General features: G+C 43.0%; 1 long non-coding RNA gene across 1 annotated transcript; it reads left to right on the top strand.

Annotated features, from left to right (window-relative positions):
- Window positions 1–8,914: 8,914 nt before the first annotated feature.
- LOC143441592 (uncharacterized) lies at window positions 8,915–12,052 on the top strand. The gene is made up of 2 exons (XR_013109153.1): window positions 8,915–9,373; window positions 10,435–12,052. It is a non-coding gene; the product is annotated as an uncharacterized LOC143441592 (long non-coding RNA).
- The last annotated feature ends 6,618 nt before the right edge of the window (window positions 12,053–18,670 follow it).

The raw sequence follows: 18,670 nt of genomic DNA on the forward strand, positions 1-18,670 counted from the left end.
GCATCTGTATGCATATGTACACATTGTCTTCTCCCACATAATTAAAACAAATCTTTAAAAAAAAGAAAATGAAATTTGGTTTAGCCTTTGCAAGTTATTGGGAAATAATTTACTGTTATTAAGAGAATGTGTATAGAAAAGAGTGTGGGAAACTACTCTGCTTTACTGGTGAGGCAGTGCAGGTTAAACACGAGCGTACAGGGACGTGGCTTTGCATTGTGAGCAGGGATGAACTCGTGAAGGTGTCTGAGCGTGCAGGGATGTCGCTCTGCACTTTGAGCAGGGGTCAACTGGTGAAGTTTTGTGTTATAACTAGAGCCAAGGGGATGGCCATGCTCCTTTGATCCACTGGTTCCAATTTTGTCCTGTCTGCATCCTTCTTTGTGGTAGACTGGCAGGTATGGGTTGCATTCCTTTGCTCCCTTGGTATCATGAACGACCACTGTTCTCTCTGAGACCATAAGTCAGAGATGGCTGCTCAAATAGGAAAGACTGGCAGGCACCTGGAGCCCAAAGCAAGAGACAAAAGTTCCTTTATTTTCTGGGCCTTTCTATCTGACAAGGTACCCCGTTGTGGGGCAGGAATACCTTTTGGAAGGGCTGTCGACATGACTAATAGTGTGAGGATCACAAATCCAACAGAACAATTTTTATAAAGGGTTTTGAAAAAGAAGTTTTGGAAAAGGAAGGACAGTTTTGCCACACCAAAGGATAATGTGTAATTTGTTTTTATATTTAAATGTCCTCTGAAGATGAAAAAAAAATGAACAATGATACAATCGTCCTATTGTCCCAAGGCTTTCAGGTTAAGAGGAGTATGTTTTAAAAAGTACTTGCTGGTCAGATGGTGGCGGTGCATGCAGTTAAAACCAGCACTTGGGTGGCAGAGGCAGGCAGACTTCTGAGTTCGAGGCCAGCCTGGTCTAAAGAGCAAGTTCTAGGATAGCCAGGGCTACACAGAGAAACCCTATCTCAAAATAAAATAAAATAAAATAAAATAAAATAAAATAAAATAAAATAAAATAGTGCTTGCTTGTAGTGAAGAAGCCAGGTGGACATCAAACAGGGATCTTGGAGGTGGGAGAGCTTCACAATAGAACTGTCCTCACCCTGTCATGTGACAAGAGGCTGGAAGACATCTGCTTTAAGGACCAAGACAGCCCCACTTCACGAAACATCTCCATTTCTTCCAGGAAAGAATTACATAGCTCATGACACTTGTGGATCAGCGTCACATGCGAATTTTTGCATTAATTTTTGAGATGGGGAAATAATAATTCCTTTTAGACCTTTTGTCAGATCACGGTGGGATCTTTCTTAATTACAAAAGAAGCTCTAAATTCTAGAAAAAGAAGGCCAGGCAGGGAGGGCTGAGTAGGCCAGCTGACTAAGAGAGACTGGCCAGAGAGAGGGATTGGCCGTGGTGCACAAGACCTGAAAGGTGATAAAAATTAGATGATGCTGTGATTGAATCCTGGTGGCTTGCTTTATTTTATTTTATTTTGTTTTGAGACAGGGTTTCTCTGCATAGCCCTGACTGTCCTTGAACTCACTCGGTAGAACAGGCTGGCCTTGAATTTAGAGAGCCACCTGCCTCTGCCTCAGGAGTCTGCCAGCAAGATGGCCATCACCAGATATGGCCCCTTAGCTTTGGAGCCGCCCCCCCCACCCCCAAACTGTGAGTCAAATGAAATTTACCTAGTCTTTGGTATTATGTTATTAGCAACAGAAAACAAATAATAAACGAGGTGTTTTCCCATAGGACCTGTGAAAAGAGCCAGGCTTAGGAAGCAGAGACACTTTTCTAGGGAACCTCAGTGTCAGGGTTCCTTATTTCCCTCACCTGCCGGGCATGTGAATCTGACTCACCCCTGGATTGCTGGGTGTCTGCAGTGCTGTCTCCCACACACCGTGGGAGTGGAAGTACTCATGCAACTGCTGGGATTCAGTTTCATTTCCCTGAAAGATAACTAATCAGTAGGCAGCCTCACCTTGGGCAGCTCCTGACCACTGCTGGGAACTATTACATACATCTCAGGAGGACACAGGTGTTAGCCTCTCCAGTTACAGCATCCCTGGCTCTTCATGGTTTGCAATCCTCAGCCTAGAGAAGGGGGCATGACTTTAAGACAAAGTGAGGAATTCTCCCTGGAAGCTAGCTGTGGGGACTGCCTCTAGGGGGAGCTAGAGGGAGTTGTAGTTCTGAGGAGAAGAATGGGCAGGTAGGAGGCAGGACTGGATAAGGGCTGAGAGAGCAGTTAAAAGGTAGAGTTAGGCAATCTATCCACCCCCCCATTCCTTTTTTCTTTCCCTTTGTCTCTCGTTTTTTCTCCTTTTCTCCTCTCTCCTAGACTCCCATCCTTTCTTCCTCCCCTCTCCTTTTGCTTGAGAAGAACTGAATTTTTAACCTTTTTTTTTTTTTTTTTTTTTTTTTATTTTGAGACAGGACCTTGCTAAACTTGTGTAAGGCAAGCCTTGAATTCGTGTTCCCCTTACCTTGGGTCCCAGAGTAGCTAGGATTACAGGCTGTGCCACAGCAGATCGAGCAGAATGAAGTTAAGTTTTGACTGCAAATGCCAGCACACTATTTCATGGGAAATCACAGAGGCTCACCATAGTCTGCCCATGGATAAGTCATTGAAACCTCCCAAGGTTCTGTCATATCCTTATATGATGGGATTGGGAAATACTTGCTTTAATTTACAAGGATATGGGGAGATCCAATTTAAAAGTATAAGCGGCCAGCCAAACCATCTATCCTGATTGATGCCTAAAGCTTGAACCAGGGAACCAGGACACTCAAGGCAAGCAAGTACAGAGGTACGAACTTCAACACCAGGCTCATTTTATCATTACAGGTCCTTTGGTAACAGAGTTAAACATCTCCATTTCAGCAAGGAACCCTGATAATGAGGCAAGCACATTCAAGCTTATGTAATGTGCAGCGCAGCAAGGCTATTTGTCTTCAGAAAGACTTCTTAGCATGGCAGCATCACTTGACCTAATGATTCTCTACAAGTTGAGGAGGGCCACAGCCATTTCTCCAAAAGACAGGCAGAGCTGAAGGACTCCTCCTTTGTTCCATGATCCTCAGCCACCTCAGTGGAGTGGACGTAAGAAAGGAGAGGAGATGAGTAAGAAGTGTGTGCAGAGAACCCTGTCGTGTGGCAAGAGCAAAGGCTCTGAGGTATGGCTGGGGGCAGGGGTGGGGTCAGACCTCTGCTGCTCATCTTGATAACATTACTTTTTATTTCACAAGTTTTTCAGGTTTGAAATTTCTGTTACCAAAGACCCTCTTCACCGGCTCGGAGGGCGAATGTGGAACTTTTTTTTTTTTTTTTTTTTTTTTTTTTGGCCATTTTATACATACATAGTGCATACATATATTAAATTAAGGAAGTATATACAGTAAAAACATATGTAATGTTTTATGTTTTTAATACTACATGTATACTATAAATTAATTACATACAATAAAAAGTATGTTACACACACACACACACACACACACACACACACACACACACACAGAGTTTTTTTATTGTCCGTGGCTTAAAATTTCCCTTCCAAGGCAGTTCATAGACACAATTTCTCTTTTCTCAAATGGGGCATCAGATCTCAAATCCCTTGCATTTTCTGTCTTAGAGCTGGCAATAAAAGTTTTTGGCCCAGTGTGGTAGTGCACTACCTCAGGTCTTGGAAGACAGTGGCAGTCGGATCTCTTGAGTTTGAGGACAGCCTGGTCTATAGAGTGAGTTCCAGGACAGCCAGGACTACACAGAGAAACCTTGTCTCAGATAGATAGATAGATAGATAGATAGATAGATAGATAGATAGATATAGATATAGACAGACAGACCGAACATTTTCTGAATGACCTTGTGTAATAGGATGCGCTAAGACCCTTCACTTTAGGAGATCTGGTGACCTGATAGGGGGAAGGATGCTGTGGAGAATAGCTGGGAAGGTGGACAGAAAGGTCTCCGTGCATTTCTCCCCTCAGGCTTTTATCATCAGGTCCTGACCTTTTTGTCTAATCATACTCCTGCATTGTTGCGTGTGCTTCAGTCATGGCCATGGAATGACATCTCTGTGAGGAAGCCAGAGGGACTGCTGAGCACGTGACAGTTTCTGAAGTGAGACACGGCAGCAAGGGCAGGAAAGGTCATGTGCCTGGCTCCATGCCTCACCCCATGAAGCTCCCCATCTTTATAGTATTCTTTATAACAAGCCAATAGATGTGCTTTCCTGAGTTCTGTGAGCCAATTAGTAAATTAATTGCTCGAGGAAGGCTTTATGTTACTTCCAGTTTATGGACAACAACATAGGAAAAGTAACCAGGGTTGAAACCATGCCAGAAGTCAGTCAAGGTAATTTTGGGGCCCAAGCTCTCACACTGGGATTTGATGCTGTCTCTGGGAGGATAATTAGAGGCCAGTCAGTTGTTGCTTCTTGTGGATCTGATGGATCTGATAGATTGCTTGCTAGTGGAAAGAAAGCCTCACACATCTTGCTGCTGCAGAATTGACATGTTGCAAGTGTCTAACAGAAGAAAGTGACTTTGTTCACAGATCACATCCTCTGGTCTTTGTTTTTCAGGATCCAGTTTTCTTTCTAGAGGTAGTAAATGTTGAGTTGTTTGCTGCCCTTCACAGGTGTCTATAAACATGCTTAAGTATATGCATTGGTAAAGACCAGTTGGTGTGTGTGTGTGTGTGTTGTGCACTTTCCCTTGTGTGAATGGTAGAGCTGGAGGTTGGTGATACCAGTGTGGGCTTGTGTCATTGGCCGTAAGGAAATCTGAACATTACTATTTTCAGAAGACAATACTTTCTTCTTATCCGCAGTTACACCTTTTTGTGGTTTCAGTTATGTGTAGAAAACATGTTCTGAAAATACCAAATAGAAAATTCCTCCAATAGAACCCCTATAGTTCAGACTGTCTGGCTTACCAGGTCAGCTGCCAAGGTTTCACAGTACTTGGGAATTTCTGTGTCTCTTAATGATGCCCCCACTCATGAATGGGCCAGTGTGACTGTTCACAGATAAAAGCGCTTGTTGGAAGAAGACACTCAGTTCTCACAAATTGTCTTCTGACCTCCACAAATGTGCTGTGACATACATGGAGGTCATACACAGTCATACAGAAAAAAAGTGTTTAAAATAAAATAAAAAAACCCCACATTCCTCCCATGTTTAAAAATAGTGGCAATCACTGCCTGATTATGTCAACAGAAGCCACAATGTGCCTCCTTTGAAGCACGAAGATATAAAATTTTCACTTAAGAAAACCATCATTTTATGGCAAGGTTTCTATGAGTTGTGTCATGAATAGATCTATTTGTAAACTTGTCAAGGAGAAAGAGGGCTGAGGACATAGCTCTGTGAGAGGGAGCTTGCCTAGGATGAACAAGACCCTGGGGTTCAGCTCCCAGAAGACACAGACACAGGCACAGGCACAGGCACAGGCACAGGCACAGGCACAGGCACAGGCACAGGCACAGGCACAGGCACAGGCACAGGCACAGGCACAGGCACAGGCACACACAGAGATATATACACAGGCACACATAGACATAGACAGACCAACACACACACAGTTACATACACACACAGACATAGACAGAGTGATACACACACACACACACACACACACACACAGAAAGAGAGAGAGAGAGAGAGAGAGAGAGAGAGAGAGAGAGAGAGAGAGAGAGAGAGCTGGCTCTTTCCCTCTACCATGTGGGTCTCAGGGATTGAGCTCACACTGTCAGACCTGAGAGTCAGCTCCTCCATCTTGCTGGCCCTCTTTCTCTATACTATGAAAATGTTTTCTTATTTATTTTATTTTGTGTATGAATGTTTTGCCTGCATGTGTGTTTGTGTGCCATGTGTGCAGATGATGCCCATGGAGGTCAGGAGAATGTATGGAATCCCCTGGAACTGGAGTTGCAGATGGTTGTGAGTCACCATGTGGGTTTGGGGTACCAAATCTGGGTCCTCTATAACAGAACAATGATCTCAGCCACTTAGCCACCTTTCTGGCTCCTCTTTCTCTATTCTTGTAACCTGAAAATGTTATCCTATTACTATTGATATGGACATAAATATTGACCCAGATAGGCCTGAATACAGACCTACCAGAATCTTGCTTTGATACCTTGTTCTGCGGAATGACTTGACTCCTTCAGTGACCAAACAATGTGGGAAGCCTTTTTACAAGACAGGGATATAGAGATGGATGAGGTGCAGCCACCTGGGGTTACTTATGAGCTCAGTAGATGGAAAGAAAAATACCAGGTTTTATTTCACTTATTTTTTTTGAGAAAGAATCTCAGTTTTGTGACCTATTGAACTCATAGAAATCCTCCTGCCTTAGCTTCCTGGTTCCTGGGATTTCAGAAGTAAGCCATCAAGCCTGTCTATGAAAATGTTTATAATATCAGGGGAAATTTACATATTGTAGCCACAGTACTATTTTTAAGAAACTTTTTCAAAACAATTTTTGGATCAGTCTTTCCAAGATACTCACTATGAAAATATGAATTCTTGATTTGCCATAAAATAGATAAAAATGTGACCACATTAGGGCCCCATGATCCCAATGCGATTTTCAGTAGCAGCTTAGTCTTTTTAAGCCATTTCTTAGCCAGTAGCACTCTGTAAAGCCACTTACCCTCCCGCGGGCCAGCGATGTCCTGAGAAATGACTTAGACCTCTCACCTGATCCTTCGCCATTGTTAAAGCCATGTTCAAAAAGTTCAAAGAATAAATCCAGGAAGAATTTTTGATTGTTTATTGTTAAGGTTAACTGCCCTCTATTGATTTTAAATTAAATCCAAATGACCTTGTTCACAGAACATATGTTTGCTAATTTTTGTTTCTATTTGAAACAGGAATTTGATAAAACACATGTTGAGGAACATACCATGAGTTCTCAGGTGATTCGGTTTTTAGTGTCAGATGCTGCTTGTTCTGTTATTTTATACACTCACATGCCATATGAGTGTCATGGAGGCAAGTGAACTGTTGACTAACATCGTTATGCCACTATCTGTAATTTGGATGTTGTCAGATACCAGTTCCTGGAAAGGTCTTCTGCACTGAGTTAGAGAGAACTGTTGGGGACATGGGTCACACACTGGGTTTCTCAATGCCACTTTGATGGCCGGCACTTGGTGTTTCTGAAGCTGTGGGTTCCCTTGCATGCCTGCATTTGAGCTCCTGACATGGGGATACCATCCACTCGTAACACCCTGCACACAGCTTTCCCTGACTCAGTGGCTCCAGTGGGAAGGGCAATCCTGCACTTGGAAAAACCACATGATGAAGTTTTATAGTAACACGTACAGTTTAGTTCTAATGAATGAAGGTGACTAAGATTAGTTCTGGAGCCATTTTGATGACACAAGGCATAGAAAACTCAGAGTAGGACTGAACTGGAAGGTCTTCCCTGCTGGCTAGCTCTCACAGTGCCAGAAGGTGAAATGCAGACCACTCAGAGAAGGGAGGTCACTGAAGGGCTTAGGTATGAACTGTAGGAGCTGTGACAGCAGCCTGTCAGGCAAGATGTCTCTGCTGTGCAATAGCAGCGTGTCCGTTATAATGAGGAGTTTTGGTCGGGTCTGTGGCTGCTCCATCGGAGGGAATTCATGCCTGCTCGGTAAACATGATCAAAAGTCTGTGTCTGGGGAGGCCGTAGGCTTTCAGGGAGGGAATACAGAATCCCCTGTGGTGGTTTTACTAAGTGGAAATGCTATCAGATTGCCTCCCACATATTTGTGTTCGTGTCCACACATGAGTTCTACTTTCAGCCTTTGTCAGAAAGGTTTCTCTGTACTGTGGGCAGCAGGAGATACAGAGATTCACAAGTGAACAAAATGCTGACAGTGAGTACTGAGTGCTCAGCCCAAATGGGACATCTATATCTACCCCCTGGAGACTCAGGGACACTGGGCAAGGGGTGGGGCTGGGAGGAGAATAAGGCAGAGTATGATGAGAGGTGCCATGAAAGGCAGCCTGTTGGGCATGGCCATTGGATTCATGGGCTCCGGGAAGCATGGCTACCTACGTAACATTGAGCCATCAGTCTTTGAGCATGAAAGGGAGAGTGACTCATGAGGCCCCACCTCTGGCTGGGGGGCTGTGGAAGTGGGGAGCAATTGTTCTTCAGTGGTGTAGCCGCTGGTATGTGGCCCTTGTCACACAAGCAGCCCTCATTAAACTTAATGAGTCATTACAAAAAGACATGGGAGTAGGAGGGAACTTGTTGGGAAGAAAAAGGGGACTTGAGGGAGAGAGAAGGAGGGGAAGAGACAGGGGGAGGGTAATGGAGGATTAATATAATCAGACATTATATCAAGAGCGCAATTGTCAGTGAATAAATAAAAATGTTAGAAACAAATGCAACAAGCACCCAAACAACTACAGTGTAAGTCACAGAAAATGACACTCCTTCCGATGATATTACAAACCCTTCTATAGAGAGGGAGATACCATGCCAAGGCACGGCGGTGTTTCATCTCCTTCCTTTTGACAAAGACTTGCATGTGCTGACTTGAAGTGGGTTAGTCACAGTGTCAACAGTGGACTGCAATTGTCTCCCTGAGATCTGTTTCAAAACAGTTGAAGGGAGACACAGGGCATGTCTTGTAAGGCAGGCTGAGCTTCGGAAAGGATGAAGTGCATTCTTCAGAAAGGATGAAGGGCCCTCCCTGCTGAGAGAGGAGAGACGATACCTGCTCGAGAGACTATGCCATAGGAGGCAGGCTTTGCATGATTTCCTAAGACATCTAGAATAAGCAGCTTTTTCTGAGGGATTTTTTTTTTTTTCATATTGTTGACAGGCCTGTTTAGAATGTATCTATAAGAGACAATCTTGTAATCTCTTTGTGACTCGGAAAGTCCCAGTTCGGTATCCTTAGAAGGTTTAGGGCCTCTGTGGCTAGGTTTAGATAGTTATCCCTGAATGACCTTCTAGGCAGTTAAAGATATCCTCCCTCTAGAGCCAGAGATATGAATCTGGTTCCTTTCTTCTGACCAGAAATTAAAGTCCTGTTGTTCCAGTCCCTGGTTTCAGAGGATCGGCCTGACTATGGGTGTGGGGAGTCCAGCTTCTGTGTCCTCAAAATCTGTTAACCACTGGCTGCTTGGCAGTTATCATTTAGGTCAAGACTCCCTGGTTCAATGTGAGTGGGAGAGAGTTCCCATCTAGCATCCCACTTTCCTTAAGGGACCAGAGCAAAGAGACCTGGTCTTTGCTTCCTCGCTTCAGTCTGTAGAATGGGTGAAGGACAGTCCTAGCAAATGGTTAGGAGCATTTCTGCAGTGACAAGAGAGCAGAGCCTGCCTGGGTTCACCTCTCTTTTGAGCAGAGGTGAGTAAAGAAATCTTTGCCCCTGGGCTTCATTTTCTCTGTTATCTTTTCATTCTTTTATAAAAGCACATTTCCACATAGAATGGTTCAAGTTGAAGTTTGAGATGAAGCTATAGAGAGAAGAATGAACTCTTTCCCGATAGTCTGAGAGTGGGGGAGACTGATGTAAGGGAACCCATTCCTTGCCTGTACTAGAAGTGAAGGCTAAGGATTTACACTGTTGTCCGTGATAGGAGTCAGATCCTAAGACCCTGAGTGGGTGCCTGATTGTGGATAGTACTGGACATCATCGGTGCAGTATTTTATTTTCTAAACACAATACTTATGATGGTTTAACTTATAACTAAAATATAATAAGAGACTAACTGGAACCATCAATACGATTGAACAACTACGGTAACAAAATGTCGGAATGGGGTATTTGTCTTTCACTGCAACCTGTGCTGTCTCTGCCCTCTCAACGGGGTCAATCTTGGGGAACTGAAACTGGAAACGATGTCTTGGATGAAGAGGTAGCTGCATGCATGTTTGTATATGAATGAAGAGAATACTGAACACGGCTGTGTACAGGTGAAGAGACCACTGCACACCTGTGTGTGTATAGGGATGATGGCATTACTGTATAGACATGTATGCATATAGAGATGAAAAGGCTACTACACACCTATGTGTATATACGGATGAAAGACCTCTGCATACCCAAGTGTGTAAGGATGAAGAGACCACAGCACAGGCTTGTGTGCATAGGAATGAAAAGACTACTGCATACGTGTGTGTGAATGTGTTTGTGTACTGATGAGAAGACTATAGCACACACATGTATAAAGGAGGATTGTTTTTCTTCATGCATGGAGTCAGACATTTCCTCTAAATTTTAGTACAATTGTTGAAACAAATCAGACTTACATACTAAAACCTTTCAGAATTGTCTTTTTCCCCCTCCACAGTTGTTCCTGCACACACATGCACACATATGCACACACACCTACATTTAATCAGTTGACTCATAGAACTAGAGAGATTCTGAGACGGAAGGAATCTATGAGTTTTTTTTATTACAGATCCTTCATTTCACAACCGAAGACCAGAATCTGGAGTGATGTTCTGGGCTAACACAGAATGAGACTCGTGACTCCCCGATCTGAGGGCCGCACAGTACTCTGACAACTTCAGACATGAGGTGGAGATCTCCAGAAGAGTGTGCAGTCTCAGAAAGAGAAGAAGAGCCTGAAGCTGGGTGCCTGCAGGAGGCTAAGAAAGGCTGATTCCCATGAGCTAGCCCAGAGAGGAGTGAGGTCTGTAAGAGCTCCTTGTGGTCAGCAGAGGGCAGGAGCGGGCTATGCTCCTGTGCTGGCATGGGGCCTGGGGAAAGAGCCTGGCACAGAGATGGCCTCATTTCTTCCTGTAACACAGAAAACCCAGATGTGGATGTTCTTCCCATTGGAACAGTCTTAACTAGAATATCTTTACTGAACTAAGAATTTTGCAACTCTAAATGGACTGCCCAGCCTCCTTAGCCTGTTAATAGAGTAACCAGTAAGAGGGGTTGCTGCTTCAGTCTGAAATGAGATCTCATCCCAGTCCTTCTACGTTCAGCAGCCTTCCTCCTTGATGACACTGCTCTGGGATACGGGTGCTTGGAACAAACCAGAGTGGAAAGCAGTCAGGATAAGTCCTGAGGACAGTCATTTAGAGGCTGCATGTTGGTCTCTGGGACATCCCTACCTCTTGCCTCCTTCCCTAACCTACAAGACTTTTATTCTCAGTCTTATCCATAAAAACACCCTCTCCAGTTTTATGCTGTTTTTGGGGACTCCAGGGGTCAGCAGCTCTGGTCCTGTTCAGTGTATGGTACTTATCCTGTGAGAGGCTGTAGGTACCACCAACTCTCCAACTTCTCCCTGATTTGCCTTCAGCCAGCTCTCTCTCTTTGAACCCGTACTAGCCTTGGCACTGCCATATTCAACAGTCTACTAGGAATCTTCACTTGGCTGCCCGATGCACAAGTCAAACAATCTCAAGTAGAAATGGTTGTGTTCTTTCCCATTTCTTCCCTAAAACTGCCCTATGCCAGCATTTCCCACCTGCAATGAGACAGCTTTTCCACTCCAAGGGCAACATGTTTAATGATATTCTTCATTTCTTTCTTTCATCTTTCTCTTCTGTCTGCCTTCCAATGTGTCAGTAGATGCAATTGTCCTCTTCAGAGCACACCGCTGCTGCTCTGCTTCTCTTCTTGATCTCACAGGAAGAAGCTGGAGAAATCCTGTCAGAAGATAACCACTCTCAGGACAAGGATAAATAAATGTCCATAATTCTTCCAGGAAAGCCTTCAGCGACCTCATGGGTCCAGGGACGACACTCTCAGAACCATTTTCCTTCCTCTCATATCCTCATCCTGTGTGTATTGGAAAACTTATTTTTGTGATTATCATTTGAATATGTGTGCTCCCTGCTTCACTTCCATGAGAGCAGAATTTGTGTGCATCTGTGTGTGCACGCATGTGCGTGTGTGGTGTTGGTGGCCATACTGTTTTAACACACTAAAGCCCAAAACTATTTACTGAATGAACGAACACATTGAACACATTGCACACTGTATGTTGGAGTTGTATTAGTTAATTGCTTTCACAGTTCTAAGACTAAATAAAAAAAAATCACCTTCATTTTAAAACACAAGAGTCTCTGTGGCAAACGGAGTCATTTGTTGACGTAATGTAGCAGTGGTATTTGAGGGACAGTCTCCTGCTCCGTTGTGCAGTGATACCAGGGTGAGGATGGTGTTGTGGGTATTGTTTTATGTGCAGCAATTAGTTATGTGCACGTGTGTATGTGAGAGTGTCCAGGTGTGTGGAGACCAGAGGTCAACCCTGAGCATCCTCCTCACTGGCTCTCCCTGTAATATTTTTTGAGGCATGGTCTCTTAGTGAACTTAGGGCTCATCAATTTGTGTCTGCTGGGTGGCCAGTGAGCTCCAGGGGTCAGCTTGTCTCTGCCTCCCCCATGGTGAGTTACTGAATAAATTATCTCCCATCTCATTTCCTCAAGGACTGAGGACTATTTTTTGCTTTGCTTTATTTTGTTGTTTTGTTAGTGTGTTTTCTGAGAGACAGATCTCACTATTTAGCCCTGGTTGGCTTGGAATTTGCCCTGTAGATCAGGCTAGCCTCAGACTCATACAGAGCCACTTGACTCTGCCTCTCAACTGCTGGGGGTAAAGGCTTGTACCACCGTGTTTGATGTCACTGAAGAAAACAGCTACTTCAGATTCTGTTGGGTGTGGCATCCAAGAAATGTAGATCCACACTGTCCATACTTTCTGATTTCTCAGAAGACAGAGACAAAGATTTTTTCTTTTTAGGTTGAAAACTGTAAATCTTTTTTTTTTAAATTTTTTATTGAATATTTTATTTACATTTCAGATGCCATCCCCTTTCCCCATTTCCCCTCCTTAGAAAACCCCTATCCCATTCCCCCTTCTCCTTTTTGCTTTTATACAATTTTTAAAAATGTCAACCAAAGGCTTTATAAATTTAGTAATGCTCAATATCAATCAGAAGTGTAACCTAATACCCAATCTAGGTATACCAACTATCTTTGACTGGCGGAGACATGTGAATATCCACCTCCATGTCTGGCCCTCCTCTCTCTTTCTCTCTCATCACCTAGCTCCTCCTCTCCTTCTCCTCCTCCTCTCCTTATTCCTCCTCTCTGTACTCCTCCCACCTTAGCTCCTCCTACATATCACCCTTCCTGTTAAAATAAAGCTTTTCTCTTAAAATACAGTTAGAGCATAACTACACCAATTTATGTCAGTAAGGTGCAAGATAGACCTAATACCCAGTCCATCATTTTGTTGACTAAGCAGAACCTCTGTCATCTCTCCTAAATAAAAGACTTAGTTCTGAACCTGGCTTTTTTTTTTTTTTTTTTTTTCTTGACTTTAGAATGAATGTCAGCTGAAAACCATCTACTCAAATCTTTTCTCTCAAAGTAAATAGCAAGGATTGGCTATGAGACTATAAGTTTTCAACCCCATCAGAAATCCAGAATGACTGAGTTAGAAAACTAAATCTTTATATTTGTAGTTAATTTAAAAACTTAAAAGGCACAGTGTAAGTCAGCCAGAACACATGTAGGCACCAGCTCTCCACTACTACTTTGTGACCGTATCCTTTGCTTTGTAGCTCATGACCACATCTTCTGCCTTTATTGTGACTGTGACCTTCCAGGAAGAATAGATGGTATAGAGCTAAGCACACAAACAAGTCAGCTAGTGGGACTTATCACAACACTGCTCTGGACAACACGTTTGAAGAAGCTTCCTGTTTCAGCAAATAGGACCTGGACATCAGCTTTTTGTGTTAAATGAAAGCAGCTAGGTCACTCAGGGTGCACGGGGGACAAACAGGCTTAGCATGCCAGCACTGGTTGCCTGTTCCAGCCTGTCCCGATCATCTTCCATTTTCTCTCTCCCGCCAGCTCTTCTCCTTGCAGCTGTGGTTCTTTGAGATTTCTTATTTTCTCACTATGTCATTCAAGCCAGCCTGAATCTTCTGGCTTTTTTCCTCTCAGAGTGCTGGAATCATGGCAGGAGCATAGAGCCCAAATGGACTTCGAATTGGTCTACTTGAGCTCTCTTGCTGATTTGCAGTGGTATCAAGTGTTAAGGGACGGTGAGGTGACTCAGCCGGTGAAGCACAGAGAAGAGGGGTGGGGTAAAGAATGAGGTATCAGTGGAGTAAGGGGAGACCATGCCTGAAGTATTATATACTTGTATTATCAGTTCTTAAATAAGTTACTGTAATCATGAGTGTTCAGTGATAAAGATTATTTTAAAAGCTGTTAACATGATAATAACAAAACCATACAACATGAGTTCTAGTTTAAAGTTCATTATAAAATCATTCCATCTTTTGAAACTCCCTCCTCCCTCCAAAAAAAAAAAAAAGTAGTCATTCTGCTGTTTCAAGAACATCACAGTTAAAACGCCTAAGCAACAAGGCATCATTATGTGTTAACAAGCCGCTTATCAGAACTCAGATGGTGAAAGCTGAGTCTGCTTCTTCCCCATTCCCCTATCTTGTCTGTCTTGGTCCATTTTCAGGCAGAAGTCCCACAAGCATTGGTAATGTGGTGGGTTTGTGGTAATCTTTCTGGAATTAGCCCTCTGACACCAATGAGACCAGAAGAAAGGTGGTATCACCAGTGGAACAATGCCAGGATAACTCCTGGAAGTCTCCCAGCCTGGGTCTGGTTTGTATTCTCATCTTATACTCTAGGACCACAAGGTGGGGCAGGTAGGCAAGCAAGAGTTTACAGAAGCATACTTGACAGTCAGCAGGCTAAAGGTAGTAAAATCTTGTTTCTCCAGGCAATTCTGTTTCAGGTAGCAGGTGAAGTCATGCTTGGCAAACAGGCAGTACAAACAGTATAAGTAAATCAAATAAAGTACTAAATAAATCAACAAATCAGTATCTAATAATTTTTTCTAGTATATTCTACTCTAGCAGATCCAAACCCTCTTGTCTGAAGAATGAGTAAAATGGAAACAGTCTCCACCTTTATCCCTCAACACTTTCAAGACAATGTTTCTGAATGTCAAGGTTCTCCCAGTGTTTAACAGTGGATCCCACGAGCAAGTGGCTCTTGCTGATTACATCATGTGTGGACCAGGAACCCTGGTAGTCCATCAGCTCTTCTGTGACAGCCGTGTGTTAGCTCTTCCCTTTCCAACTGCATATCTGTTCAACAGAACAATGATGTAAAACAGTACAGATTAAAATCAGATCCGGAATCACGATGTCTGCCTCTAAGAAGATTTTGAAAATATAATCCAGCATCATTTTCTCTTATTTATCTTTTTGTTTTAAAAAGATGTGTTTACTAGCCAGATCTGGTGACACGTGCCTTTAATTCAAGCACTTGGGAGGTAGAGGCAGGAGGGTCAGGAGTTCCAAGTCATCTTTGTCTATAGAAAGAATATGAGTCAGGCTAAGCTACATGAGACCCTGTTTCAAAATAACCTCAACCTAAACCCACCTCTCTAATTCCCCAAACCAAATGAAAACAAAACAAAAAATAAGATTATTTATTGAAAGTCTGATACATATGTAAACATATAGTAAGTGGTGTATGACTTGCTATACATAAAATACTATAGTTTTAATTTTAAGAAGATGGATATGAACAGATACAGTAAACATAACCAAAAATTTCTTGTGAGCCTTGGAAATTTTTTTTTGAGACAAGATTTTTGGTGTAGCTTTAAGTGTCCTGAAACTTACCAGGCTGGCCTCAAACTCAGAGATTCTTCTGTTCCTGCCTCCCAAATGCTGGGGTTAAAAGCATGTACATCATAGTTCAATAGTCATGGCAAGTTTTAGAGTATAAAATGACACCATGGTTCAAGTGCGTGTGTTGGGGTCTGGAAAGTGTTGCAAAAACCACTCAGACACAGATCTCAGTCAAACAGGAATGGTTTATTGAACACCACACCCCAAGGCTGATGGATCAGGCCAGACTTGGAGGCTGAGTGTGACCTTGAGGCAAGACCCTGTAGGGCTTCTAAGCCTGAGATCTACAAACATCTGTGCCAAGTTTTTCACCAATCAGGAGATAGGGATAGGGGTTTCCTTAGGAACTTGTCTTTGTTGTACACCTATCCTGCTCCCATTGGTTGGAGTATTCAATTGTGGCAGGGGACTTGCCTTGTCTAACATTCATGTCTTAACTTGTCTACCAGGATGGGACTTGTCTAACATTCATGTCTTACCTTGCCAACCAGTATGTCAGTTACCCACATACATGTCTCTTTCCTGGGAACTTAAAATTTTACTTGACCTCTACTCAAAATGGAAGTCTTAATCTAAATAGATGCCGGTGTCTCTCTTATGTTGGGATCCATCCCAGGGGCAATTTATAAAAGCAAATGACAGCCCGAGCACTGAGCAAGTAGATCCCAGGCGGCAGCTCTGCCCCCGATCTCACAGATCCCAGAGGAAGTGGGCCTTCCAGGAGCTCTAACCTGGGCAGTATCTTAGGTAAAGAGACAGTAACACCGGCCCAAACAGGGAGTAACTGGGACACACTAGGACCCAGGAAGTCACTCCTGGCCCAGAGCACTGATTCTTTCCTGATTGGGACTGAGCCCTGAGCAGATCTTGGGCCCCAGCTCTAACCCCAGTAGTAATATCCACTCACACAGTTCTGATACAACTAAAATAATAGGAAAGACAGGCTCCAGTCAGAGACACGGCAGCTAGCACTAAGGAGATACAGATGGCAGAAGGCAAGTGTAAGACCATAAATAAGCATCAGCAACCCAGGGTACTTGGCATGATTAAACCCTAGTTCTCCCACACAAGAAAGTCCTGAATTCCCCATATCACTAGGAAAGCAAGATTCAGAGTTAAAATCACTTCTAATGATGATGATAGAGGACTTTAAGAAGGACATAAATAACACTCTCAAAGAATTTGAGAACACAGGTAAACAGGTCAGAGCCCTTAAAGAGGAAACACAAAATTCCCTTAAAGAATTACAAGAGAACACAACCAAACAGGTGGAGGAGTTGAACAAAACCATCCAGGACATAAAAATGGAAGTAGAAACAATAAAGAAACCACAAAGGGAGACTACCCTGGAGATAGAAAACCTTGGAAAGAAATCAGGAATCATAGATGCAAGCATCACCAACAGAATACAAGAGATAGAAGAGAGAATCTCAGGTGCAGAAGATACCTTAGAAAATATTGACACAACTGTCAAAGAAAATGCAAAATGCAAAAAGTTCTTAACACTAAACATCCAGGAAATCCAGGACATAATGAGAAGACCAAACCTAAGGATAATAGATATAGATGAGAGTGAAGATTCCCAACTTAAAGGACCAAGAAATATCTTCAACAAAATTATAGAAAAAAAACTTCCCTAATCTAAAGAACAAGATGCCCATAAACATACAAGAAGCCTATAGAACAACAAATAGACTAGACCAGAAAAGAAATACCGCCCATCACATAATAATCAAAACACCAAGTGCACAAAACAAAGAAAGAATATTAAATGCAGTAAGGAAAAAAGGCCAAGTAACATATAAAGGCAGGCCTATTAGAATTACACCAGACTTCTCATCAGATACTATAAAAGCTAGAAGATGCTGGACAGATGTCATATAGACCCTAAGAGATCCCAAATGCCAGCCCAGGCTACTATACCCAGCAAAACTCTCAATTACCATGAATGGAGAAACCAAGATATTCCATGACAAAACCAAATTTACACAATATCTTTCCACAAACCCAGCACTACAAAGGATAATAGCAGGAAAGCTCCAATACAAGGAGGGAAATTATACCCTAGAAAGAGCAAGAAAGTAATCCTCTTCCAACAAATCCAAAAGAAGATAGCCACACAAAGATAATTTCACCTCTAATAACAAAAATAACAGAAAGCAACAATCACTGTTCCTTAATATCTCCTGACATCAATGGACTCAATTCTCCAATTAAAAGACATAGGCTAATTGACTGGATACATAAGCAGGACCCAGCATTTTGCTGCATACAGGAAACCCACCTCAGTGACAAAGACAGACTTTACCTTAGAGTTAAAGACTGGAAACCAATTTTTCAAGAAAATGGTCCTAAGAAAGAAGCTGGAGTAGCCATTCTAAAATCTCCAGCCCGAGAATATAAGGGAGGGACTCATGGCTCCACCTGTATAGGTAGTTGAGGGTGGTCTTGCCAGGCATCAGTGGAAGTGGATGGCCTTGGTGCCTGAAAATTTGGATTCCCTAGTGTTGGGGAATTTTGAGAGCAGGGAGGCGGGAATGGAGGATGGTGGGAGCACACCTTCATAATAACGCCCAGAATTATATGGATTAGACATGATAGAGGCAGGCAGCCAGAAGACTAGATTCCAGAATTCAAACAAACAATTATCTTGATACTAAAATTTGTTTTGAGAATTGTATATTGCAGAATACATAGCCTTGGTGTATCTACTTATCAGGCAAGCTGAGCACACCTGCTCGAACCTCTGATGTCCTGGAATTCCAGCTGGATGCAGTTAAGACACATCATCAGAGGCTTATCAATTTACTCTTCCCCCTGCCCCTCTTCTAATATCTCAACACCCATAATCAGCTTCAAGAAGTTAATGAAGAGTTGGCGCCCCTATTCCCCTGGCTTGGGGACTGAGTTGGTTAATATTGACCTTTTTAGAGAGAAGTAGTGGTTTTGTTGGAACAGGGAGGATTAGCTAGGATTTATTGTATAGCCATAACCTATTGGT

The sequence above is a fragment of the Arvicanthis niloticus genome, chromosome 3 (genome assembly GCF_011762505.2).
Source record: "Arvicanthis niloticus isolate mArvNil1 chromosome 3, mArvNil1.pat.X, whole genome shotgun sequence".
NCBI lineage: Eukaryota > Metazoa > Chordata > Mammalia > Rodentia > Muridae > Arvicanthis > Arvicanthis niloticus.